Source organism: Clarias gariepinus, chromosome 7 (assembly GCF_024256425.1).
Source record: "Clarias gariepinus isolate MV-2021 ecotype Netherlands chromosome 7, CGAR_prim_01v2, whole genome shotgun sequence".
In the NCBI taxonomy this organism is placed as follows: domain Eukaryota; kingdom Metazoa; phylum Chordata; class Actinopteri; order Siluriformes; family Clariidae; genus Clarias; species Clarias gariepinus.
This window is the reverse complement of record NC_071106.1, coordinates 2,832,123-2,858,236: the sequence shown is the minus strand read 5'-3', so window position 1 is coordinate 2,858,236 and position 26,114 is coordinate 2,832,123. Positions and strand designations below refer to the sequence as shown.

Genomic DNA, 26,114 nt, shown 5'->3' with positions numbered 1-26,114 from the left:
TATGCGTTACCCTGGTAACATAAACACCTTGGATACCTGTTGCTGTTATCTTCTGTATTTTGCAATGCATTGTGGTCTAGTCCTATTTGCTAATGTTTTAAACAACGATACATTTCAGTATTTGTTTGGAAACTGATTGGAGTGTATAAGTGCAAAGCTGATCAAATCTCATTACTGTTCTATCGAAGTAATTTGTTTTGTGTAGCAGCAGCAATTTAAAAGATAATTTTCAGTCATATAGGAACTTGCTGCAAAGGTCATTATGTATTTATAAAGCTTTTATTCTGAAGAGGCCGCACTAGGAAGTCCTTCGTCTTCAACTCTGCGATTATTGGCATCTGAACCAACAAATTAACAGTAATTTAAACCTTTTTCTTTATTTTCTTGACAGTATTTTATTTATAAAGGTTGTACTACCAGAATGAAGTTTATCCTTAGCAGGCTGTCGAGTTTGTGAAAATGTGTTTAGGGCTTACTTCAGTGCTGACATGTGAGTAACTCGAGCATTTATATTTCCATGGATTTTGTTAAGCAAACTTTGTTAATGTTAGGAATGGGTTTTGTTAGACAATGCTGCGTAAATATCACCTTACTATCTGAGTTGTTATCGTTGCTTGACAGTTCTAGAGTAAGTTTCTAAATTACTGCTTAGTGCTTTTTTGCAGTGGTACTCTGGAATAAACCTGGAGAGAAACAGTGAGCCAAGGAGTGATTACAGGTACTGGTGCATGTGTCCCCTCACAGGACCCGTAGAAAGTAAATACCAAAATGTTACTTGTACTGTACTGTTTTGATGAAATCCTGCCTTGTGCTGAAAACTCTGGTGTCAATATGTGGTGGTTATAAAGTCAGAAACATGTCTGCAGTCCTCTGGTGTCTGCTTGATCACTTCCTGAGGATCATGTACAGAAGACGGTTTCCTCACTGCTCCTGTCTTCTTCACTGTTCTTCTGTACAACAGTGTTCTATTGGGTTTAGGTCTGGAGATGATCCAGGCCATGGCTCAGGACGCTGAACACCGTTATTACAGAGACAGTTTTCACTAGTTATTCAAATAATTAGTGTTAATAAAGTCTTCTGGCAGATCGACTTAATCTAATTACTGTGTCAGGAATAACCTCTAGAGGGCGCCTTGTGCCCATGGACTCTTGTAGTTTACTGTATGTGGACTTTGGCTGGGATTTAATTTTCCAGGATGCACCTGTGTCACATGGGTTTCCTTGAGATCACCTTGTTTAGCCACAGGTGTATAAATAGACTTTGGGGTTGTGTTTAGGTTCTCCTGCGTCTGTTGTGTATCGTTTGTCTACTGGCTTGGTGTCTGTGCTTGTACTCGTTTTTGCTCCTGTCTAGTTTCCTGTTTTGTTGGTTTGTGTTTGTGTGTTTCATTATTGAAGACTTCACTCCACACCAATGCCTCGCTACAATATCCTTCTATCCTGACATAGAGTCATTACGTGTCTGGGAGAGAGAGAGAGAGAGAGAGAGATTAGTTCAAAGTGAAAGTCTGAAGGTCGTTTTTGTGGCGAACATGAAGTTATTTGCTGGGAGTAATAACAGTGAGTACATGAACATAAATCTGTAATGTGTGAGTGTTAGAATTATTTACTGAATGAAGATAAATTCTGTCTAAACATTACACACTTTACTATAAAAAATGTGGATAACACAGTGTTAATGCAGTAACTAAACCTGAGGGAAATAAACAGGTGTGTGTGTGTGTGTGTGTCCTGTGGTGTTTCTTAAAGATGTAAAAAGTTTACAGTTGTTATTTGTTAAAGTGAGATTCACATTAATATTCATTCTAACAATTCATGACATATTTCCACTACATTTTTCTTCTTTTCACAAATAAAATAATCAGCAATAAACCCATAAACACAATGCCACTTCCTGATTTTATAACACACACACACACACACACACACACAGAGTGCCATTTTAGAGTGAAATGCAGAAATGTCAGATCAGAACTCCTCATAATGATTTTTTAATGTTTGTGTTTTGACTGATAAACCTTCATGTGATAGAAACACGATGCTTTCATTTCCTTAAGAAGTTCTTTCGAGTAAATGTGACTCTTTCTGAAGTGTTTTATTTTCATGCAGTTTGTACCTACAGTATATATTTTTGTATTTACTCATATTAACAAAGAATCTTGATCTTTATATTTAACATTATATAAAATATCTCTTTACAAAGGATTAGTTTATTGAAATTTTCTTATCATTTGAGCTCCATCAGGCTGTTGGAGAGAGTGAACATCTGTATTTACATGATATTGTGAAGGAATCGGATGTTTATATCAGTAATGTCCTAATCTCTGATTTTTTGACTCACCAGGATTAACCTAAATTTATGCTATAAGAAGTATGACTTTCTAAAATAATGTCAGCGGAGTGTGAGAAAATGACGTCGGAAAAGAGTCTAGAAGAGGAGCTGGGAGAGATTAAAAGGTAAGTAGTTTAGATTAGCAATTTAGGAAAAAAAGAAGAAAAAAAAACACCTGGTAAGAAATTCTGTGTGACCAGAACCAGGACCAGTTACCATGATTTACATCAACATCAGATTCAGAATGTATGTTAAATTTAGAGACTTTAGAAGATAAACATGCTAAGACATTTCTCTTAACTCTTTAGTGGAACTGAGATAAGGCCAAGGTGTCCTGGATCCAGCTGTGTGTCCTTTAAGAGTGACCAGTCATTGCCGCTCCCACTCAACTTTAAAGGGGGAACAGTCACTCATGAAAGGTATTTTTTTTCATTGATTAAAAAATTTAATGTAAATGTGTTTGTTGATTGTCTAATGTAAAATAAAATGGGCTCCTGAAAGTTAAATTTTATATTAAATTTAAAATATCATCATCATCACCATCATCATCATCATCATCATGATTAGCAGCAGTGATTTAGTTTGTTTGTTATAATACTTGTTAATCAGTTATAAACAGATTAACAGCTTTTTTAACTATAAAGTGTAGTGAATCAGTTTACTTAATCCTTCAGCTGTCAATCATCTTCAAGAATATCCAGGTTAGACCTCCTCATACTTGGGTTGAGTTCAGTCAGGGCTCTGTGCAGAACACCTGAGTTCTTCCACTCCAACACACTCTTAACACAACATGTCTTCATGTAGATGACTTTATGTACAGGGACATCGTCAGTAGGCCTGAGAATTACCAGACATCACCCGCTACAATGTTATCACAATACTTAAGTGTCGATTCAATTAATATTGCAATTCTGTAATTATCACAATTTTATAAGTATCCTAATTTGATTCTAATTGATTTTAGTTTTGTTTTTTGTTTTCATCACAATTTTAAGACCTTAAACTTGACTTGAAAAAAACAAGAGAAAAAGTTGTCATAACTGAAAAGTTTTTTGACCTTAGCTTTATTCAACAGCTTCACAAGTGAATTAAACATGAATAATTAAATGTGCTGTAGCCCGTTCCTTATATTAGTTTTCTCACTTTAAAACCAAGGGCCATCTGCCGTAATTATTATTTTTAAACAAACGTCACTAATAATTCACTCCTGCCACACAGGATGCCGATGTGTGAATAGTTTAGAGTGTACTACCTGTAGGGTTATTAAAAATGGCAACATTTTACCGCCTCAAATACCTCCACAGTCATGAGCCAGTGTAAGCCTGTAAGTGTAAGTGTGTGTAATGTGTGGGTTTGAGACTAATTTGCTCAGAGTTTGGAGAAAAAGGTCGATCAGAGGGTTTTAATGTGCACAACTTTTGATATTGTAATGCCATAAAAAGTGTTTCTGTGCTTGTGCACAAGCATCCGAGTGGTGCAACAGAATCGGTTTTATCCAAAGTGATCGGTCGAGGCTGATCAAGCTGAAAAACAGTCATTTCTGTTGACTATATGTTTCACTACTGGTCCTTCTCAAAAAATTAGCATATTGTGATAAAGTTCATTATTTTCTGTAATGTATTGATAAACATTAGACTTTCATATATTTGACATTCATTACACACAACTGAAGTAGTTCAAGCCTTTTATTGTTTTAATATTGATGATTTTGGCATACAGCTCATGAAAACCCAAAATTCCTATCTCAAAAAATTAGCATATCATGAAAAGGTTCTCTAAACGAGCTATTAACCTAATCATCTGAATCAACTAATTAACTCTAAACACCTGCAAAAGATTCCTGAGGCTTTTAAAAACTCCCAGCCTGGTTCATTACTCAAAACCGCAATCATGGGTAAGACTGCCGACCTGACTGCTGTCCAGAAGGCCATCATTGACACCCTCAAGCAAGAGGGTAAGACACAGAAAGAAATTTCTGAACGAATAGGCTGTTCCCAGAGTGCTGTATCAAGGCATCTCAGTGGGAAGTCTGTGGGAAGGAAAAAGTGTGGCAGAAAACGCTGCACAACGAGAAAAGGTGACCTGACCCTGAGGAAGATTGTGGAGAAGGACCGATTCCAGACCTTGGGGGACCTGCGACTGAGACTGAGTCTGTAGTAGAAACATCCAGAGCCACAGTGTACAGGCGTGTGCAGGAAATGGGCTACAGGTGCCGCATTCCCCAGGTCAAGCCACTTTTGAACCAGAAACAGCGGCAGAAGCGCCTAACCTGGGTTACAGAGAAGGAGCACTGGACTATTGGTCACTGGACTGTTGCTCTTTTTTCGGATGAAAGCAAATTTTGCATGTCATTCGGAAATCAAGGTGCCAGAGTCTGGAGGAAGACTGGGGAGAGGGAAATGCCAAAATGCCTGAAGTCCAGTGTCAAGTACCCACAGTCAGTGATGGTCTGGGGTGCCATGTCAGCTGCTGGTGTTGGTTCACTGTGTTTTATCAAAGGTTATTATTTAGCAGGGTCAATGCAGCTAGTTATGAGGAGATTTTGGAGCACTTCATGCTTCCATCTGCTGAATAGCTTTATGGAGATGAAGATTTAATTTTTTCAGCATGACCTGGCACCTGCTCACAGTGCCAAAACCACTGGTAAATGGTTTACTGACCATGGTATTACTGTGCTCAATTGGCCTGCCAACTCTCCTGACCTGAACCCCATAGAGAATCTGTGGGATATTGTGAAGAGAAAGTTGAGAGACGCAAGACCCAACACTCTGGATGAGCTTAAGGCCGCTATCGAAGCATCCTGGGCCTCCATAACACCTCAGCAGTGCCACAGGCTGATTGCCTCCATGCCACGCCGCACTGAAGCAGTCATTTCTGCAAAAGGATTCCCGACCAAGTATTGAGTGCATAACTGAACATAATTATTTAAAAGTTGACTTTTTTTGTATTAAAAACACTTTTCTTTTATTGGTCGGATGAAATATGCTAATTTTTTGAGATAGGAATTTTGGGTTTTCATGAGCTGTATGCCAAAATCATCAATATTAAAACAATAAAAGGCTTAAACTACTTCAGTTGTGTCAAGAACTAACCTGAGATGACCAGAAGACGTAGCTTTAGCGGTTAGCCCTGTGTAGCGTGACTGGTAAACCCAAACGCGGAGTGACACGAATAGGCAGGATAATCACGCAGTTAGTCTAAGGACTCTCACGATTGGGGAGCAAGGGAAAGACACAATCTAACCCGCGTCCTATAAATACACACTCAGCAAGAAAGCGAAACCAAAAAGGTGAGTACTCACAGTTAGATGACCGCAAACGAGGCAACATCGGGCAACTCAATGACTGAGCGTTGTACTGTGGTTTGTTTACTCCTTTTATACTTCCTGGTTTGCGACCGCATTACTTCCGGGTCCTAGTGGCGGTCGCGGCTTGAGTGTGCATGACAGTACCCCCCTGTCCAGGACTGGCTCCTGACGGTCCTGGGGTGGAGGATACCCGACGACGGTAGTCTCGAATGAGTTCGGGGTCGAGGATGAACCGGGCCGGAATCCACGATCGTTCCTCGGGGCCGTAGCCTTCCCAATCGACCAGGTACTGGGTGCCTCTGCCCCGAGGGCGTGAATCGAGGATCCGACGCACGGTGTAGGCGGGACCACCGTCAATGATGCGGGGAGGAGGAGCAGGGGGGGTGGGTGGAATCATTGAAGAGGTGATGAAGGGTTTAAGTTGAGATGTGTGGAAAACCGGGTGGATCCGGAGCGCCGCAGGCAGCTGGAGCCGGTAGGTGACAGGGTTTATCCTTAGGGTGATGCGGTATGGTCCTATGAAGCGAGGTGAGAGTTTCCTGGATTCGGTATGAAGGTGGAGGTTCTTTGTGGATAACCATACCTTGTCACCTACTCTGTACAAACGTCCCGGAGGGTGTCGACGGCGGTGTTGACTGGTATACTGTTGATTGGCCTTCTGGATAGCGAGGTTGGCCTGGTTCCAGAGCCGTCGACACCTACGGACCAACTGTTGGGCCGATGGTACGTCGACCTCCGGTTCTTGATGGGCAAACATCGGAGGTTGGAAACCATAGCATACCTCAAATGGGCTTAGATTGGTGGCTGAGGAGACGTGTAGGTTGTGGGAAAGTTCTGCCCATGTGAGGTAGCGGGCCCAGGAGCGCTGGCGGTCAGCCACAAAACATCTTAGGTAGCGCTCCAGTTGTTGGTTGGTCCGTTCCGTCTGACCATTAGTCTGAGGATGGTATCCGGATGACAGACTACTGGTGGAATTGATCAGACGGCAGAAGGCCTTCCAGAACCGGGCGGTGAACTGGGGCCCCCTGTCCGAGACGATGTCTTTGGGGAACCCATGCAGGCGGACTACGTGTTCCAGTATTAGCTCAGCGGTGGTTTTGGCTGATGGGAGTCCGGTGAGGGCCACCAGGTGCACAGCCTTGGAGAACCGGTCAACAATGGTGAGGATGGTGTTCTTCCCTTCGGAAACCGGCAGGCCCGTGATGAAGTCCAGGGCAATGTGCGTCCAGGGCCGCCGAGGAACAGGAAGTGGTTGAAGCTCTCCCGGGGGTGGCTGATTGGTGTCCTTGGTCCTGGCGCACACTGGGCACGCCTGCCTGCGGTACGATAGGTGGAAATCGTACTGTTCGAAAAATAGAGCCCACCGTGCCTGTCGTGGATTCAGTTGTCTTAAGTTCCTGATGGTGATGAGGTTCTGATGGTCGGTCCAGACGATGAACGGCTCACTGGCGCCCTGGAGCCAGTGACGCCATTCCTCCAAGGCCCACTTTATGCCCAGCAGTTCGCGGTCCCCTACCCCGTATCGCTGCTGAGTGGGGTTGAATTTTTTGGAGAAGAAACCACACGGGTGCAGTTTCTGGTCTGGACCTCGTTGAGAGAGAACAGCGCCGGCGCCCACATCCGACGCGTCCACCTCCACAACGAAAGGTTGGTTGGCGTCTGGGTGGAGAAGGATGGGAGCGGTGGTGAAACGATGACACAGATCTTGGAAGGCGGAGATGGCAGCAGGTGTAAGGCGAAACGGGTGAAGCGAGGGCCTGGTCAAAGCAGTTAATGGTGCTGCAACTGTACTGTAGCCCTGGATGAAGCGACGATAGAAGTTCGCAAACCCCAGAAAACGTTGAAGCTGTTTGAGGGTCCTGGGTAGGGGCCAGTGACGCACAGCTTCGAGCTTCTGAGGATCCATGGCCACACCCTGGGGCGAGATGACAAAACCCAGGAACGTGGTGGAGTGCTCGTGGAAAGCACATTTTTCCAGCTTGCAGTACAGTTGGTGAGCGAGCAATCTCTTAAGAACCGCCCGAACATGTTGGATGTGCTCCTGGAGGTTATGGGAATAAATGAGGATATCGTCCAGGTAGACGAACACCCATCGGCCCAGCATGTCTCTGAGGACGTCATTAATAAATTGTTGGAAGGCCGAGGGTGCGTTGCAGAGTCCAAAGGGTATGACTAGGCTCTCGTAGTGTCTGGTGGGTGTGATGAATGCCGTCTTCCACTCATCGCCCTCTCTGATACGCACCAAGTTGTAGGCGCTCCGGAGGTCCAACTTCGTGAAAATGGTGGCACCAGAGAGGGCGTCCAGGGCAGAGTTGGTGAGTGGCAGCGGATGTCGGTTCTTTATTGTGATCTTGTTTAGCCCCCGATAGTCGAAACATGGGCGAAGTTCGCCCCCTTTCTTCTTCACGAAGAAAAACCCCGCGGCGGCTGGTGAGGAGGAGGGCCGGATGGTACCGTGGCGCAGGGCGTTGGCGACGTACTCCTCCATAGCCTGTGTCTCGGTGGTCGATAGAGAGTAGAGATGGCCGCGGGGGGGGCGGAGCCTGGCTGAAGTTCAATCGCCAGGTCGTATGGGCGATGAGGTGGTAGGTGAGTGGCTCTTTTTTTGCAGAATACTTCAGCCAGGTCTCGATACTCAGGTGGAATGGCGTCGGTGTCGACGTCGGGGACCTCGGACTCCTTGGAACACGTCCCAGCCGGTGCCCGGAGGCAGAGCTCGGTGCAGGTCGGCCCCCACTGAAGGATCCGGTTCTGTGCCCATGAGATGAGAGGGTCGTGCTGCAGTAACCAGGGATAACCGAGGATGACCGGAGGTGATGAGATAGGTGTGAGGAAAAACTGTAGCTGTTCGTGATGCTGATCGATGATGAAAGAGAGAAGTTGGGTCTGGTGAGTGATGGGGCTAGATGACAGGGGCCGACCGTCGACGGAGGTGATGTGAAGCGGCTGGGATAACGCCTCGATCTTTACCCCCATTTCTTTGGCATACGTGGAGTCAATGAAGTTCCCCGCGGCACCGGAATCGATGAACGCGGTACTTCGGACCCGTTTGTGGCCAAATTGGAGGGTTACCTGAACCGTGAGACGCGAAGTGGTGGTGTGGGTGGTGGTGGAGAGGTGGATGGCGCCCGGTGAGTCTCTCCCCTTGTTCACCGGGGCTGCGCGTTTCCCGGGCGTAGCGGACAGATCGCCCGGTGATGGGCCGCTGACCCACAATAGGCGCACAGACCTTCTCGGAACCGGCGTTCTCGTTCTGTCACGGTTAGGGAGGCGCGTCCTAATTGCATGGGTTCCCCGGCTCCGGTGTTAACCACGGCAGGAGGTGGAGATCCGACAGGTTCAGTGATGGCGGGAGTGAAGGTGGTGGATGGTCGAGGTGACGTGTAGGCGTGGATTGGAGCAGGCGGCAGGGTCCTCGGGGCTGGCTTAGGACGAGAGAGGAGGCGCTGGTCGATGCGGAGGGCGAGTTGGATTAGCCCTTCCAGGGTGGCGGGGAGTTCTCGTCCGGCCAGTTCATCCTTGATGCGTGAAGCCAGTCCCTCGTAGTAGGATGTCCGGAGCGCGGCGTCTCCCCAGGCTGTCTGTACTGCGAGGGTGCGGAATTCGGCAGTATAGCGACTCACGGACAATCCTCCCTGCCGCAGATGGTAGAGCTTTGTGTCGGTCTCCACCTCGCCCGCAGGATGTTCAAAGGTGAGTCTGAGCTGGCTGGTGAATTCGTTGTACGAATGGGCGGTATCGGTGTCTGCTCGAAGCACTGCCGTGGCCCACTCAGCTGCCTGCCCGGACAACAACGATACGAGAAGAGCAATGCGAAGCCGATCGGTGGAGTACTTGGTGGCGTTGAACTCAAACACTAGATCTAATGCTGTCAAGAACACATTACATCTTCCGTCCGTGCCGTCCCATTTATCTGGTAGAGCTAGAAAGACATCTGAAGGGGGGGGAGGCGGCGCTGCGGCCGCCGCGGCGGGTGGCCGGCTCGTCGCGTCAGCAACAGCCGCGCGGAGATCCGCGTTCTCCCGCCGGAGCTCCGCGTTCTCCCGCCGGAGCTCCGCCACCTCGCGGTGCAAGGCCGCGACGTCTTGGACGCTCTGACGCAGAGTAGCGAGCTCTCCGGTTAGCTGATTGATGAGCGCGGCATGCTGATCCACCACACCGCAGAGGCGCGCATGCTCCGCTGGGTTCACCGCGGAAGGCTCAGTCATTCTGTCAAGAACTAACCTGAGATGACCAGAAGACGTAGCTTTAGCGGTTAGCCCTGTGTAGCGTGACTGGTAAACCCAAACGCGGAGTGACACGAATAGGCAGGATAATCACGCAGTTAGCCTAAGGACTCTCACGATTGGGGAGCAAGGGAAAGACACAATCTAACCCGCGTCCTATAAATACACACTCAGCAAGAAAGCGAAACCAAAAAGGTGAGTACTCACAGTTAGATGACCGCAAACGAGGCAACATCGGGCAACTCAATGACTGAGCGTTGTACTGTGGTTTGTTTACTCCTTTTATACTTCCTGGTTTGCGACCGCCTTACTTCCGGGTCCTAGTGACGGTCGCGGCTTGAGTGTGCATGACAAGTTGTGTGTAATGAATCTAAAATATATGAAAGTCTAATGTTTATCAGTACATTACAGAAAATAATGAACTTTATCACAATATGCAAATTTTTTTAGAAGGACCAGTATAAAGTGTAGAGCAGAGGTCTTTAACCCTATGATGCACGAGTGATATGACCCTACACTTTTCCATAAATGGGTCATTTTTGACCCACCTATAAAAGTCAATGTGTTTTATGCTATTTTTGTCATTTTGGTTGTAAATAATGAATTGTAACATTCTGTATTACATTTTAGACCACAAAAAAATTATTTCATGTTTGAAATTGTATTATTTTTCACTTTATTACAGATTTTGAACATTTTGATTATTAAAAAACGAATATTATACAGAACAGCAATAGAACAATGTCAACATTCATTATGTGTATGTGTGTAAATGTCTGGTCATTGACAGTTCCTCACTCTTTTCTATTCTCTTGCAGGTAAGTCTCTGTGTTTGCTAAAGCGTTTGATGTGATAGTCCCTGTTTTGCCTTCTTGTCTCCTCACTGCATGCAGTTGTGACAGACTACCTGTTTCTGGCTGTGATCATTGCACACAGGCACATTGCACTTCCCACACCTATTGCTGACTTTGCGATCTTTGTTACTTGGGCAGATTGGACACCTCTTTCTCTTAAGTTGGCCCTGTCTGCTTTTTTCCTTCCCTGGGTTGTGGATTTTGTTACTCCACACCTTCCCATTGCTTCAATGATCGGGATTTGCAGTTGTGGGCAGCCTTCCAGTCGACTCCTCATGTGTGGTGTGACAAGCTCCTTTGAGAGCTCTTTGAGGAAGAGTCGTCGTGCATTGGTGATACCTCTGTTGAATTCAGGGTGCTGAGTCGTGAAAAAGGTATAGGCATTTAGGGTGGCGATGTCAAGGATGTTGTACCACAGCACCATGGGCCACCTCTGTGTTTGTCGCTTGTAGGTGTAGGTGCCAACCATTTGGTCCATGGTGTCAACACCTCCTTTGGTCTTCACCATTTCTGTTTTTTTCTTTCTGGTGTTTTCATCCACCATTTTATTGTGGTGCATCGTGCTCAGGAGGACAACAGCCATTCCTTTCTTTCTGACGTAGCTGGCCATAGCAATGCTGCCATTGAATCCAAACTCTGTTTTGTGAACCTTCCTGGACTTGGAAGCCTTCATCAGAGGAGGGATATCTGGCTTGTTCTGCCGTAGAGTCCCCACAATAGTGAGATCCATTTCCAGGAGATGCTGCGCAAGAGGCACACTGGTGAAAAAATTATCTGTGGTGATGTTGCGACCTGTGTTTCTTAATCTACTGCACAACTGCCGGACAATGTTCTCCCCCAGATTCTTCTAAACTTCTTCCCCTGGTTGTCTCCCTGTGTAAGCCATCTATACAACCATCGTAGGGAGCCTAAAATTGTAGAGCGGACTCAAATTTAGGGTTAGGGGTGTGTAGACAATTCAAGTGTACGCGCTATTACTAATTTCATGTGTGCCATTGTTACATTTAGAATGTAATAATTGTTATTGTCAGATTGTTAGATGAGGCTGATGGTTGTATGCAATACATTTCACTACATGTTGCACATATATAACTATGTATGTGACAATAAACTTTGACTTGACTCGAGGTTCCCATAAAATTGTATGGGAAATGCATGTGGGTCATTTTTGACCCACTTATGGAAACTTGGGGTAGTAATACAAATATTATAATTTCTTAAAAAGTATAAGAGGTAACTTAAACATTTTAATGGAATGATATCAAAAACATGTTATTTAAGGAATACCTGGAATATGAAAAGATAACAACTTCTCATTACAAAGATATTGCAAGAAAATGACCTCTCCGGGTCATTTTTGACCCACTTGTGCATCCTAGGGTTTTAATCAAGGGCCAGTTTGTCTGCAGGCTTTTATTCAAACTGAGCAGAAGCACGCCCTATCACTCGTTTAATCAGTTCATCTTTAAAACTGTCAGAGTCTCCACTGTGCAGTCCACGGGTGCAGTATATTTACAGGTGGCCACACAAAAACAAGGGAGAGGGAAAAACAAAAAGAAACCCAAAGTACCAAAAAAAACATGTAATGCCATAAAAAGTGTTTCTGTTGCGCCACTCGGATGCTTGTGCACATGCACAGAATCGGTTTTATCCAAAGTGATTGGTCGAGGCTGATCAAGCTGAAAAATCAGGACCAGTTACCATGATTTACATAAACATCAGATGCAGAATGTATGTTAAATTTAGAGACTTTAGAAGATAAACATGCTAAGACATTTCTCTTTTCTTTTTAGTGGAACTGAGATAAGGCCAAGGTGTCCTGGATCCAGCTGTGTGTCCTTTAAGAGTGACCAGTCATTGCCGCTCCCACTCAACTTTAAAGGGGGAACAGTCACTCATGAAAGGTAGTTTTTTCATTGATTGAAAAATTTTTTGTTTATTTGTTAATTGATTGTCTAATGTAAAATAAAATGGACTCCTGAAAGTTCAATTTTATATTAAATTTCAAATATCATCATCATCATTATCATCATCATGATTAGCAGCAGTGATTTAGTTTGTTTGTTATAATACTTGTTAATCAGTTATAAACAGATTAACAGCTTTTTTAACTATAAAGTGTAGTGAATCAGTTTACTTAATCCTTCAGCTGTCCATCATCTTCAAGAATGTCCAGGTTAGACTTCCTCATACTTGGGTTGAGTTCAGTCAGGGCTCTGTGCAGAACACCTGAGTTCTTCCACTCCAAAACACTCTTAACACAACATGTCTTCATGTAGATGACTTTATGTACAGGGGCATCGTCAGTAGGCCTGGGAATCACCAGACATCGCCCGCTACAATGTTATCACAATACTTAGGTGTCGATTTAATTAATATTGCAATTCTGTAATTATCACAATTTTATAAGTATCCTAATTTTATTCTAATTGATTTTAGTTTTGTTTTTTGTTTTCATCACAATTTTAAGACCTTAAACTTGACTTGAAAAAAAAAACAAGAGAAAAAGTTGTCATAACTGAAAGGTTTTTTGACTTTAGCTTTATTTAACAGCTTCACAAGTGAATTGAACATGAATAATTAAATGTACTGTAGCCTGTTCTTATATTAGTTTTCTAACTTAAAACCAAGGGCTGTCTGCCATAATTATTATTTCTAAACAAACGTCACTAATAATTCACTCCTGCCACACAGGATGCCGATGTGTGAAGAGTTTAGAGTGTACTACCTGTAGGGTTATTAAAAATGGCAACATTTTACCGCCTCAAACACCTCCACAGTCTTGAGCTAGTGTAAGCCTGTAAGTGTAAGTGTGTGTAATGTGTGGGTTTGAGACTAATTTGCTCAGAGTTTGGAGAAAAAGGTCGATCAGAGGGTTTTAATGTGCACAACTTTTGATATTGTAATGCCATAAAAATGTGTTTCTGTTGCGCCACTCGGATGCTTGTGCACACGCACAGAATCGGTTTTATCCAAAGTGATCGGTCGAGGCTGATCAAGCTGAAAAACAGTAATTTCTGTTGACTATATGTTTCACTACTGGTCCTTCTCAAAAAATTAGCATATTGTGATAAAGTTCATTATTTTCTGTAATGTATTGATAAACATTAGACTTTTATATATTTGAGATTCATTACACACAACTGAAGTAGTTCAAGCCTTTTATTGTTTTAATATTGATGATTCAGATGTTCCTATTAAAATGGACAACTGATCTATAGCATTAACGTGCAGCATCATAAAGAAACAGCAGAGAAATCTGACAGACCTGGAACATTGAGAAATACAACTGTGTGAATTTGTGTCGTGAGTGTGTGGTGCTATAAATGTAACGTTTACAGTGTTTGTTTATCCACAGAATCACAAAACAGAGCTCGAAAATCATCTACAGAAATTCACTGGAGTCCATATTCAAGGTGTGTGTGTGTTTGTGTGTGTGTGTGTGTGTGTGTACAGTCAAATATTACATAAGGCATGGTTACTTTTCTTGATAATTTAGCTATGGACTATTTTTAAAATAAAAAATAGATTAACATCATGTGCAGTTGTACAAAATATTATATATATACCTAAAGAATTATCTGCTGTAATTCATAGTTTCTACCTTAAAGTGTAAACTCCTCTGTCATAAAGACTTTCCCATGTGAGAATAAAATAGTCACAGCTTTAACTTTGACGGTTACAAAGCATTCATCATTAACACGTAGGGTTTTACATAATAAAGACAACGAATGACGGTTGCATTGTCCACCGATAAATGTAGACATTTTAATGTGGACACAATGCCAACGCATCCTTCATCATTAATAAGTAATGTTTAGCTCTGGGTCAAAGTTAACGATTCGGGTTAATTTGATTAACCGAATCGAAATTTATAATGTACACTTTATCGACTACCCGTTCAGCGTTTAGCACAATTTAGTGTATCTTACCAGTTCTGCTTATCACATGGCCAACGGCGATAAAACAAAATCTAGTACTTATCAATTATGAGCAAGGTAACAAGATCTGGGCAAATGTTTAGACTTTCAAATACATGAACAATACAACAGTTCTTTATAAAGAAACGAGAATTTATTTGACTAATCTACGATACATGAAACTACGCTACTTGAACGCACGCACATGCACACAAACAGTTTGGCAAGTGAAAATGAATGAAGTTATTCTAGTACTGTTTACTAGATCAAGGAAAGTCACAAGAGCAGAGTCTTGGGTTCAATCTTACGGTTCAGTTATGAAATGAGCACCAACTTCAGCAAGGTATGCAGTTTTGTTTGTTTAGTTGCGTTACGTTACGTTCTCATCCGATGGTTCGCCTCCAGCAAAGGGAATCACAGCATTGTTGATTGGTTGGTGCGCTGTTGTAGAGATGACGTCAGTCAGGAAAGCCCTTCGGTGAGGCGTTGGTTGCCTGGTTACCGATGGCTGCGCTCTGGAACTTCTCCTGAGGGTTTCTTCGTTGCTGGACTTTGGAGTTCTGGCACAAAGTCTTGTTCGGAGTCCTTAAAGAGCGGATGACGGCAGCAGCGGCGGCGCAGAGCCCGCAAGGGCAGAAGCCCGAGCTGCTTGGAAGATGTAGTAGGTTGCAGTTGTGATGTTACCTTCTCTTCTTCTCTACTACTTTTTCTGTAGCCTTCCTTAGGGTTTTTATCCCTTTTGAGTCAATCCGTCCCACAGGTGATTGGTCCAATCGAATGTAGTTGCGGAGCTTAGCCACGCCTCGCGTGGTTCCTCCTTCCGTGCATAAATTAGCCCGGTGTTTCGGCTGTCATGTGGGACCCATCCGGTTGGAGTTTTTAATACTTTATAAAAAGTAATTTTGCATGAGCTCTGTTTATGCTACCAATTTCCCATGTTCACCAACATTCTTGAAATAAAGCCAGCTTGAGATTGACACCAAACATTACATATCTTACCCACTCATACCTTCCTTTATCTAATAAAAGGGTTTGTACAGATCTGGCCTTTAAAAACGCGCGTTTTCGGAAAAGGGATCCCACGACTTTCCGCGAGTGCGCGCGTCAAGCTGTGAAAATGCCCTTCAATACCTGTAGGGGGCAGTCGTGTTTCAGTCTAAAGTATTGTGTGTCTACTGAAGCTGAAAAATGTTATGTCTCTTAGGCGCCCATTGACGGCAAGCGACAGAGCTCATAAACGTGTCAAGCTCAAACTGATATGTATTTATTCTTCATTTTCTTCTCTCCTTCAATGATGGTACTTCTTTGACTACGTTTTCTCCATTCAGAATTATTATTATTAGTAACGATAAAGATGTATGACGTTAGCCTATATTTATGCGCTTTAAATGCAGACGGGTACTGGTGGCTCAGTGGTAGGTGATTCGCCCGCCATGCGGGAGACCCGGGTTCGATTCCCAGCCAGTGCTCAAAATTCCGGTGCTATTCGCTAAAATACCATGATATAGCCATTACATTATCAAGTTATGCTTCAGTACTAAATGCATGTTTGCAATTGAGAATTTTTTTTTCTTAAGCTATGAAACACATTAGCACTCACCTCACAGTTGCTGTAATTTAATGATTATCATAAGCAAAAAGTGTAAAACAAAGGATTCACATTTATTACATTTTCACCCAGAGCGGGATTCGAACCAGGGTCTGGACGATTTTATAGGATATACAGATATTATACGGATATTATTTAAGCAACGCCACACCACGTGGAAAGCGGCGAAAATGCTTCAATTTCATTGGCTGTCACTGAGTGTCAGCTATTCACGACTGGCCCCCGCGGAACACAGAATCCCCGCGCTTTGACTGCGCTTTCTCCATTCGTTATTACAGGGGCGGACTGGGACCAAAAAGTGGCCCTGGACTTCCTGGCCCACAGCAGCCCACACCATAATACATTGGCTCATTAATGTAGAGATACATTTTTAACACCAGTTACTAGTATAAAAATATAACACAATACAGAAATCAATGCTATTTAAACATGTTATTTGAAGTATCACTGAACATATATTGGGTCAAAGAAACGAAAAAAAGAACATCAAGACGAACAACATATAAATCTATAAAGACAATATTTTTTATTTTATTCTTTAATTATTATGGTAGTCAATATTAACACGAAATAATGCTGAGAAACATTATTTCAATTAATATTGACCACCATCATAATAACTAGCACAAGTTAGTGCTGCTACTAATTTTATTCTGTTTGATTGCCATTCTTTTTCCTTGGTAGATGAGGGGAGACGTGTTGGTCATCATCAGCATGTATTATGATGTGGGATGTGGTGCGCTGCTGGATCCAGCCTCACTGTCCCTGACCTGTTATAGGCAGAATCTGTTCATTTGAAGCATTTTACAGCATTTACCTCTAAAGCTTTTTCTTATTTTCGCGTAACCTTTTCTTCTTCCTGCTTTTCATTCATGGAAATTATTATTAATTTGCTCAGAAAATTCGCTGCATCGAGAAAGGATCAATATCTAAAAAGTTTAAGATGCCCACGTGTGTGGACAAAGAATACAAAAGTGTATAATCTTTAATAAAGTTAGCCTAATACAATATTATTTCCAATGCTGAAGCAAACATGATTTTGTTTTAGTCTATTCATTGAATACAACGCGACAGCGCGCTCCGAGGTGAAGCGCACCCACAGTTACTGTAATCCCCCATTCACCTTTACAACAGGTGCAAAGTCATCAAACCGGTTTCGCTGCTGGGGGAATTCACAGAATTGGGGGTTTTAAAACAAATTAACAAGACCGAGCAGACTTCAGACAGGGGGTTTGGTTGGTTAGAAGTGGCGCTGACGGGGGGCGGGAGGGAGTCTCGCCCGCGGAGCAATTCAGTGTAGAACCGCCACTGCCTATTTTCCACCACATCATGTACTTCCCTGATCTCGGACTAAACTCCGCGCTTTGCTTTTATAATGTGGAGCAAGCCCGAGATCATATTAACGTAGCATTCATCATTCAAAGTTATTCATATCAGTGTATAGTAAGTGTGATTTGAAAAGTGCTATAACTCCACCTGCTACAGTTTCAGCCCAGTGGAACAATCTGACTACATGTGAAGTGCCATGAAAAAGTATTTGCCCCTTCCTATTTTTTTTTCTTTGCATATTTGTCACACTTGTATAGGTGGAATTTCACCTAAACACAGGTGAGAACGTATAGGTTAATATGTATAGGTGAGAACAGCTGATTCACACTTGGGGAGAGTGAATAATTTGCATTTGAATGTTGTCTGGCATTGTAAGCACACGCAGTGACACTAAAAGAACAATAGGATTAATAGGAATAGGAGGCACTAAAGAGGAGGATTTTAATTTAGACTATAAAAAAATTAACCTGTGTCTATTTTTAGGCGTGCCAGCTGCCACTTTTTAGTCTTATAATGCCCACATGACATGCTGGTACAGAGCTGGACATAACTCATCCATGCCAATGATCTCGGGCTTGCACCCTGCGCTATAAAATACGAATACGACGGCCATCTGCGGACAGCAGCTCCTGCCTCCGTCCGCTTGCGCTTGCTCTTCTTTAAAGTCTCTGGGCCGCGTTCCATTTGCCCGGTTTGCATGCCGCACTTCCGCGTTGTGTGCGCGCGTCTCACTCACACCGCGTAGTAAAATCCACTGTAAACCAACAAACCCCGAAGGGGAGGCGGCCTGACTAGTGAGCGAGGAGCGATATTGATTTGGGCGCACGCCGTGACAGGCTGAAAAAAAACTATTGTCCTCAAAAATGTAACAGATGAGGACTCTGATTAATGTGCAAAAACTATATAATAAAACTATATAAGACTACATGCCTTTATAAGACTCAACTTTTATTTAAGCGCACTCACAATAACGAAAAAACTTGATTTTATAAATGTTTGAAAGCAAATAAGCTGCGCTTTTCTGTATTGTTTTTGTTGACCTTGAGCGCGTCAGAAAATGAACACAAAGTTTTTTTAAATGGTCAGAGTCAGTCTGCTTGCTGTTTTCCCGACGCGTTCATAATCATTAGTCTACTTCTGCCGGTGCGCTCTGGAAAACTTCATGCATGCGGCTGAGCGCTGATTAAAACTATGGAGTAAATTAAAGAGGAGAATCACGATGCCGAATCGAAGTCCTGAGCCCAAACCTCATTTAAATTAAATTAACAAATACTATAAGTAAAAAAAAAAACAATAGCCCACGTTTAGAAACCGTTTATAAATTCTTTTCGACATGAAAAGACATTGGCCCGGTGTTATGCGCAGAGCGAATCATGAAGCTCTGAAATCACTGGGGCATTTTTTCTAAATAGATGCTATTGTTAATAACTGATGGAGGTTTGGGGCTGTATACACACACATTTTTGAGGGGTTTAAAACGAATTAGTCCGAGCAGACCTACATGAAAGGTGAGAAGTGAATAACTGCGCGCGCTGTCGCGGTGTATGTACTGTACAACACGCGTTTATCAACCTACATAAAAACGCTGCCTTTAAAAAAAACCTTTATAAAAACGCTGCCTTTTGTAAAGTGAAAGTACTTTACAAAAGACAAACTGCTTTATTTCAGTCATGAATTCACAATCACATCACATTCCAGCTATTATTTCCAGCCGTGGTTAAATAATGTATGAAATAATTATTAAATGCTGGACACAAACAGCAAATATGATGATTATTATAAAAAGCCCGAAGAAGCTTGTGGTCATAAAATAATATTTACTTAATAATATAATATATATAGTTCATTCATGTCTTCTGATGATGTCGACACATTTTTTACGTTTTAAATAAGATATGTTGGCATATTCACGAATCAGGACATTCGCATAGTTAAGACTATCAGATAGCCTACTATCAGGAAATTAAATTAATTTCAACACCATGTAAACCGAGACATTGCCATGTCTTTCACTGTTTTGTCCCTGTTAAAACATTACAAAAAATATATAAGAAACTTATTAAGAATTTTAAAGCACGAATTTGGGCATCTCATTTCATCATTATGAAAATAATATGAAGCACACATACACACATTTATCATGAAAGATCTGTTGTAAAGCAAAATAAAATTCATGTTTGCTTCAGCATTGGGAACAATATTGTTTTAGACTAAGTAATTATACACAATTCTTCATTGTACAGTACTTGGTCCGGCGTTTAAATAAAGTCCTTCCATGCGCCATCTGGCGGATATTCAGTGAAGCACAACACATTTATTAAAATTCCCGAATGTTGCTTACGGCAAGTCGCGGCGCGCCGCACGCTAAATTGAGGCATCCCGTGGGAAAACACGCGCAGTCTTAATAGCCACATCTGTAAATGCTGATTACACTTTTAAAGTTATGCAGAATAATCAAACATATACACAGGAATAAAAGAAACTGAGTAAATATATGTGAATATGTTTTGCCCTACTGGCACACTGTAAAGATGTTTAAAATAGTGCCGTATGCCTTTGTTCATGGTAAGGCATGTTTTCCAGAGGTCAAAAGAGTGTCCAGGTGTTCCCCCCAGCTCGGGCGAAGCTGTAAAACTGTCTTCTTTGTTTACCGGCTCGCCGATTTACACCCTCGGTTTCGGGGTCTACTTCAAAGCATCTGGCCTTGTGGAGTTTCTTGGTTTTACAGACGTCCCCCTTAAGATAGTGAACCAGATAAGGTTATCAGGATAGCGCCATGCATGCTGGGAAAGGGTGTTCAGGAATGTGATTCATTAACTGTTCTTTCTATGAGAGCCCTGTTATTCGCTACACTAAATAAACCTGTACTTTATTTATTTTTTATTTTTTTATTTATTTTTTATACCAAACATTTAACACATAACACAAAAAAACAAAAAAGAAGCCATTGGAGATGTATATTATTAGCAATAATAATAACCATAAATAATAATAATAATAATAATGTCAATAATAATAATAATAATAACAAGATGGGGTTGTAGAGAGCTTTGGAAAGTTTTGGAAATGGTGGAGAACAATGAGAAAGGCAAATAAAATTAACAATTGTATTGAATTATAACAAAAGAATAAGAATAAATAATATTACTACCAGAGGTGGGACAAAGTCATTGTTTGGCAAGTCACAAGTAAGTCTAAATTCATTGCCCTCAAGTCCCGAGTCAAGTCCCGAGTCAAGACAGGCAAGTCCCGAGTCAAGTCCCAAATCAAAGCCAACAAGTCTCAAGTCAAGTCCAAAGTCCTACGGTTTGACTTTCGAGTCTTTTCAAGTCTTTTTAGCAGAAAAATAAAATGTATACAGATTATGTATGGTTGTAAGATCTGTATTTATTAAACAAACCTTTTTTTATATACGAACATTGCTCAGATACATAAAAATACAAATGTTAGTAAATGCTAGTAGCAATGTAAAATGGTAGCACATATTCGCAATGAAGTAGGCTACTTCATACAAACAATAACGTTGTTTTCTTCACATTACATTAAAGAACTTTGCTCCCTACCTTGTGTGATACACTCACGTAAGCTACCTCATACAAACAATCCGGTGCTGTGTTGAAGTTGATTCCCCCATCAGGATGCGTTTTTTTTTAGCCCCACCCCCGTGAAAAGGCCACAGGGAACGCGCATTTCATATCAAATATGCCTTTTCAGCAAAACCATGATGCCAAAATAGAGACCCGTCAGATACAGTCTCAAGACTGGCTTACAAACTGATACGCACGCACTCATGCACACACATAACAGCTACAGATAGACACTCTACCTTCCCCATATCCAACGCCTTCGTGTGCTTATTCTCTTCAGTGTGGGCAGGCGGAATCGGGACCAGCGCTCTCTAGCTGCAGGGACTGGAGCTGTTTGCCTACATTGGACATTTCCTATCCCCTGTACCCTAATCGTTGCAATGTTTATGTCTTGTGTTTACATGTTTTTATGTGCTTGTTGCTGAGGTATTTTTGTACCCCTGATCGCACACTGCCCTTTTCGAAGGACAGTCTGGGAGGGGATTTTTTACCCTCGTTATCCTAATGTATCTATTTCTTATCTTCTATGATGGCGCCGGTTAGGTGGCTGCCGTCGCGACTCTGTGGTCGCACAAAATCATTTCACTGCATATTGTACTCTGTATGATGGTGTATGTGACAAATAAAATTTGAATTTGAATTTGAAGACATTAATAATAATAGTAATAATTATTATTATATATTAATTAATAATAATAATTATTATTATTATTATTATATTATAATTAAATATTATATATTATAATATTAATAATAAGTATTATTATAATTAAATATTATATAATAACAATAATAATAATAATAATTATTATTATTATTATTATGTGAGATAATTAGCTTTTTATCCGTGTGATGTCAATTCACTAGGTCACATTATTTGAATAAACCCAAACTGCATATGAAAGAAATCAGCAAATCATGGGTAGTGTCTACCAGTGATTAAATATAAACAATACAACGCATGTACTGACATGTTTACAGCCTACAAGTGACTCAGCCGAGGTTCATCATTCTAAATATGTCCAAGATAACAAGGGAAACACATCCTGATGGCTAGAGTTCGTCAGAGGATTAAAAAACGCTAACAATTTCCTTTTTAGCCTTTACTGCGTTCCGTAGAAGCTCAGTGGTCCGCGCATATAGCCAATTTTTTATAGCCAAACGAAGCTACCTTCGGTATCATTTCGCGAACTGGCGCGTTCACGTTGTCACGTTGGACGCTGTCGAATCAAAAGAATCTACAGTACTTGCGAGTCTAAAGTCATCAAATTCATGACTCGAGTCTGACTCGAGTCCAAGTCACATGATTATTACTATGAAAGATGTGTTGAAGTTGTGTAATGCCCTTCTCAGCCCATGTGCGCATGTTAAGTGGCTTTTTATTAATTGTAAAATCTGGGTTATTCCAAATGGGGGTGAATTTAGATGATGCAATGGAGTATTTGTAAACTGGTAAAATTTCCACCAGGCTGTCAGAGCTGTTGCTATAGTTAGTGATTTAAAACAGGAGTGTTTTTTGATTGTCTGACTTAAAAACGGTAAATCTGTAGTGCTAATGTCTTTACAAATTGTTTGCTCAATATCTAGCCATGTATAGTCTGATGTGTTTGGGTGAATCCATTTATATATATATTGAAGCTGATTAGCCAGAAAGTAGTAGTAGAAATGTGGTGCTTCCAATCCTCCTAGTGTTTTTGGTTTCTGTAGAGTGGACAATTTAATTCTTGGGGTCTTATTTTTCCAGTACAATTTGGTGATGGTTGAGTCCAGAGATTTAAACCAGCTGAGGGTGGGTTGTATTGGAATCATTGAGAATAAGTAGTTTAGTTTAGGGAGTGTAGTCATTTTAATTGCTGATATTCTGCCCATAATGGATAGTGGTAACTTCATCCAGCGTTGAAGGTCGTCATTTATTTTTTTGAGTAATGGGGTGAAATTCAGACTAACTAGGTCTGACAGCCTAGGGGAAATATTAATACCTAAATATGTGATGTGATTGGTGCAGAGAGGGATAGGTGATATTTGGAATGTCACACCCAAGCTTTTATGATTTAAAGAAAGAAAAGATGATTTACTCCAGTTCACTGAGTACTCAGAAATATGAGAGAAAGAGTCAATAAGCTTAATTGTTTCTTGTAATGATGATGAAGGATCTTGTAAATATAGTAGTATGTCATCTGCGTAAAGGCTAATTTTGTGTTGTATGTTTAATGTTTGAATTCCTTTAATGTAACTGTTTTGATGGATGGCTGCTGCCAGAGGTTCAATAAAAATGGTGAATAATGAGGGGGAGAGTGGGCATCCTTGTCTAGTACCCCGGTGCAGTGTGAAGCTACGTGATGTTAGTCCATTGGTGATAACAGTGGCTGAAGGTAAAGTATATAAAATTTTGATCCAATTAATGAATGACTCCCCCAAACCAAACCTCTCTAATGTGGAAAACAAGAATTTCCAGTTTACCCTATCAAAAGCTTTCTCTGCGTCAAAAAGACTATGATGGTTTTTTTCTTTATGACTTGAATAATAGTGCATTAAGTTAAATAGTCTGCGTGTTTTGGTGGATGCTAATCTTTCTTTAATGAAACCGGTTTGATCCGGATGTATTATAGATTATATGACCTTTCGATTCTGTAGGTTAATGCTTTGGTGATGATTTTAATGTCTGCATTGTTTAGAGAAATGGGACGATAGCTTGATAGTAATTTGGGATCTTTATTTGGTTTGAGAAGAAGTGAAATTGTAGCTGTGTTCATACTTATTGGTAGTTTTAATTTTTGTTGTGACTTACTTAACATTCTGAAAAAGAGTGGTGATAAAGTGGAACAAAAGTGTTTGTAGAATTTAGCAGGAAATCCATCAGGACCTGGTGCTTTATTATTAGGCATGTGTTGTAATGCTGTATAAAATTCATGTTGTTTTATGGGTGATTCAAGGCTGTTTTTTTGGTGTTCATCCAGTTGTGGCAGGTTGATACTATTGAGAAAATAATTGATGTCATTTTGATTTGGGTCTTTTTCTGCTGAGTATAATTTGCTGTAGAAATTTTAAAAGATATGATTGATTTCATCAGGTGAGTTGGTAAACAGAATATGAAATTATTTTCCCTCTAAGTACTGCTTTTCCTGTTTCCCACAAGAGAGAGGGAGATGATTCAGATATGTCATTCATTTCTAGAAAGAATGCCCACTCCCTTTTAAAATAGCTGTCAAAATCTGGATCTTTCAAGAGAGAGATATTAAACCGCCATCTGTTAATAGGGTTATGAGGTGCAGTTCTATTTAATTTTAATGTTTCTGGGGCATGGTCACTAATGACAATAGGATGAATCTTTGATTCCGAAATATATGATATAAGAGAGTTACTAGTGAGAAAAAATCAATATGGGAATATGAGTGATGGACTGGTGAGAAAAACATGTATTCTTTAGCATTTGGATGTTGTAATCGCCAACTATCGCCAAGACCATCGCCAAGGTTTCTGCTGATTGCCAAATGTGTCTATTACTTAAATTTTTAGATCAGTCTATTGCTGGGTTAAGAACTGTATTAAAATCCCCTGCTATTATAATTGGACAATTAGAATGATTTGAGATGGTGGAAAAGAAGTTATGAAAAAAAAAGATTGGTCGTCTGTGCTTGAGCCATATAGATTGCCAATTGTAACTGGGCTATTGTTGATTGAGATGTTTATGAGAATATATTGTCCCTCTGGGTCTATAACAGTGGTATTATGTACAAATGGGATTTTTTTATTTATCAAAATGCATACTCCTCTTTGTTTTGTATTGTAGTGAGCTGAGAATAACTGATTGTATTCGGATGATTTAATTTTATCTTGATCTGAATCTGATAAATGTGTTTCTTGTAAAAGGCATATGTCAGCTTGTAGTTTATTTAAATGCTTCAAGACTTTGACCTTCTTGGCATGAGAGCCAATTCCACGGACATTCCAGGTTAGAAAATTGGTAGAAGACATGTTATAAAAGTGAAATGTATATTACTGTAAAGATGTATGAGTGGTGTGTGCAGCTGTGTGTATATATATTTATGGAATCATGACCATATGTACATGTGTGTGCATAACATTTTAATGTTGACAGGCTAATGTAATTGAAAAAACCCAAATGACAGTGTGTATGTAGCAAAACAACAACAACAGCAACAACAACAACAGCAAAACAGAAACTATTAAATAAAGACATAGTGTGAGACAGGGTAAATAGGTTAGGGGGGCGTGAGTTCTAGGTGCATTATATATTACATTGCATGATTTAAAAATGTGGAAAAGTAGGGAGTGATAGAGGGGGAGGAGGGAGGAGAAGGAAGAGAGAGGGGTATTGGGGAGTAAGGTAAGGATGGATTATTTATAAATTCGCGTTCATCAATTATTTACTAGTTCAGGAATGGGGATGAGAGAAAAAAAAATCAGAAAAGCCAGGGAGTAATGCCTCTGTCGCGATATAACTGTCCATTTATGTAAAGTTTGTCCACAGAAATGATTGCCTTTTTTCCTTCATTCATCATTTATTTTCTGATTGGGAAGAGGTGTTTGCGACGTTCCAGTATGTCCTTTGGGTATTGATCATTGAGTCCGTAGTTTGTGCCTTTGAGTTGTTTTCCTTGCCTCTGAACCAGTTCTTTTTGTTTATAATGCTCGAATTTGATTGTTATTGTTTTGAGATCTGATCCGATGCACACGGTGAAAAGTAATGTTCTGTACAGTGTCGGCTGGTAGTTTGAGTTGTTTAATCATAAAGTCCTTTATTGATTTCTCGGGATAGTCTGGGGTTTGTTCCGGGATTCCTGTAAAAACTAAATTGTCCCTCATGCTACGTGATTGTAAGTCCAGAATACATTCTTTCATCACTTTGTTTTGTGAAACAACGGGGGTGAGTTCAGCTGTAAGAGTGTGAACGGAGTCCTTTAAAAAGGTTTTTTCCTTGGTGAGAGTG

The 26,114-nt window shown here is 41.3% G+C and overlaps 1 protein-coding gene and 1 long non-coding RNA gene across 2 annotated transcripts in view; both read left to right on the top strand.

The window, feature by feature from the left end:
• The window catches only part of LOC128527601 (NACHT, LRR and PYD domains-containing protein 3-like), a 232,018-nt gene that overhangs the window by 87,692 nt on the left and 118,212 nt on the right, over positions 1-26,114 (top strand). The window lies entirely within an intron of this gene.
• LOC128527628 (uncharacterized) lies at positions 360-2,450 on the top strand. Its single transcript, XR_008360901.1, has 3 exons — positions 360-490; positions 666-718; positions 2,344-2,450. It is a non-coding gene; the product is annotated as an uncharacterized LOC128527628 (long non-coding RNA).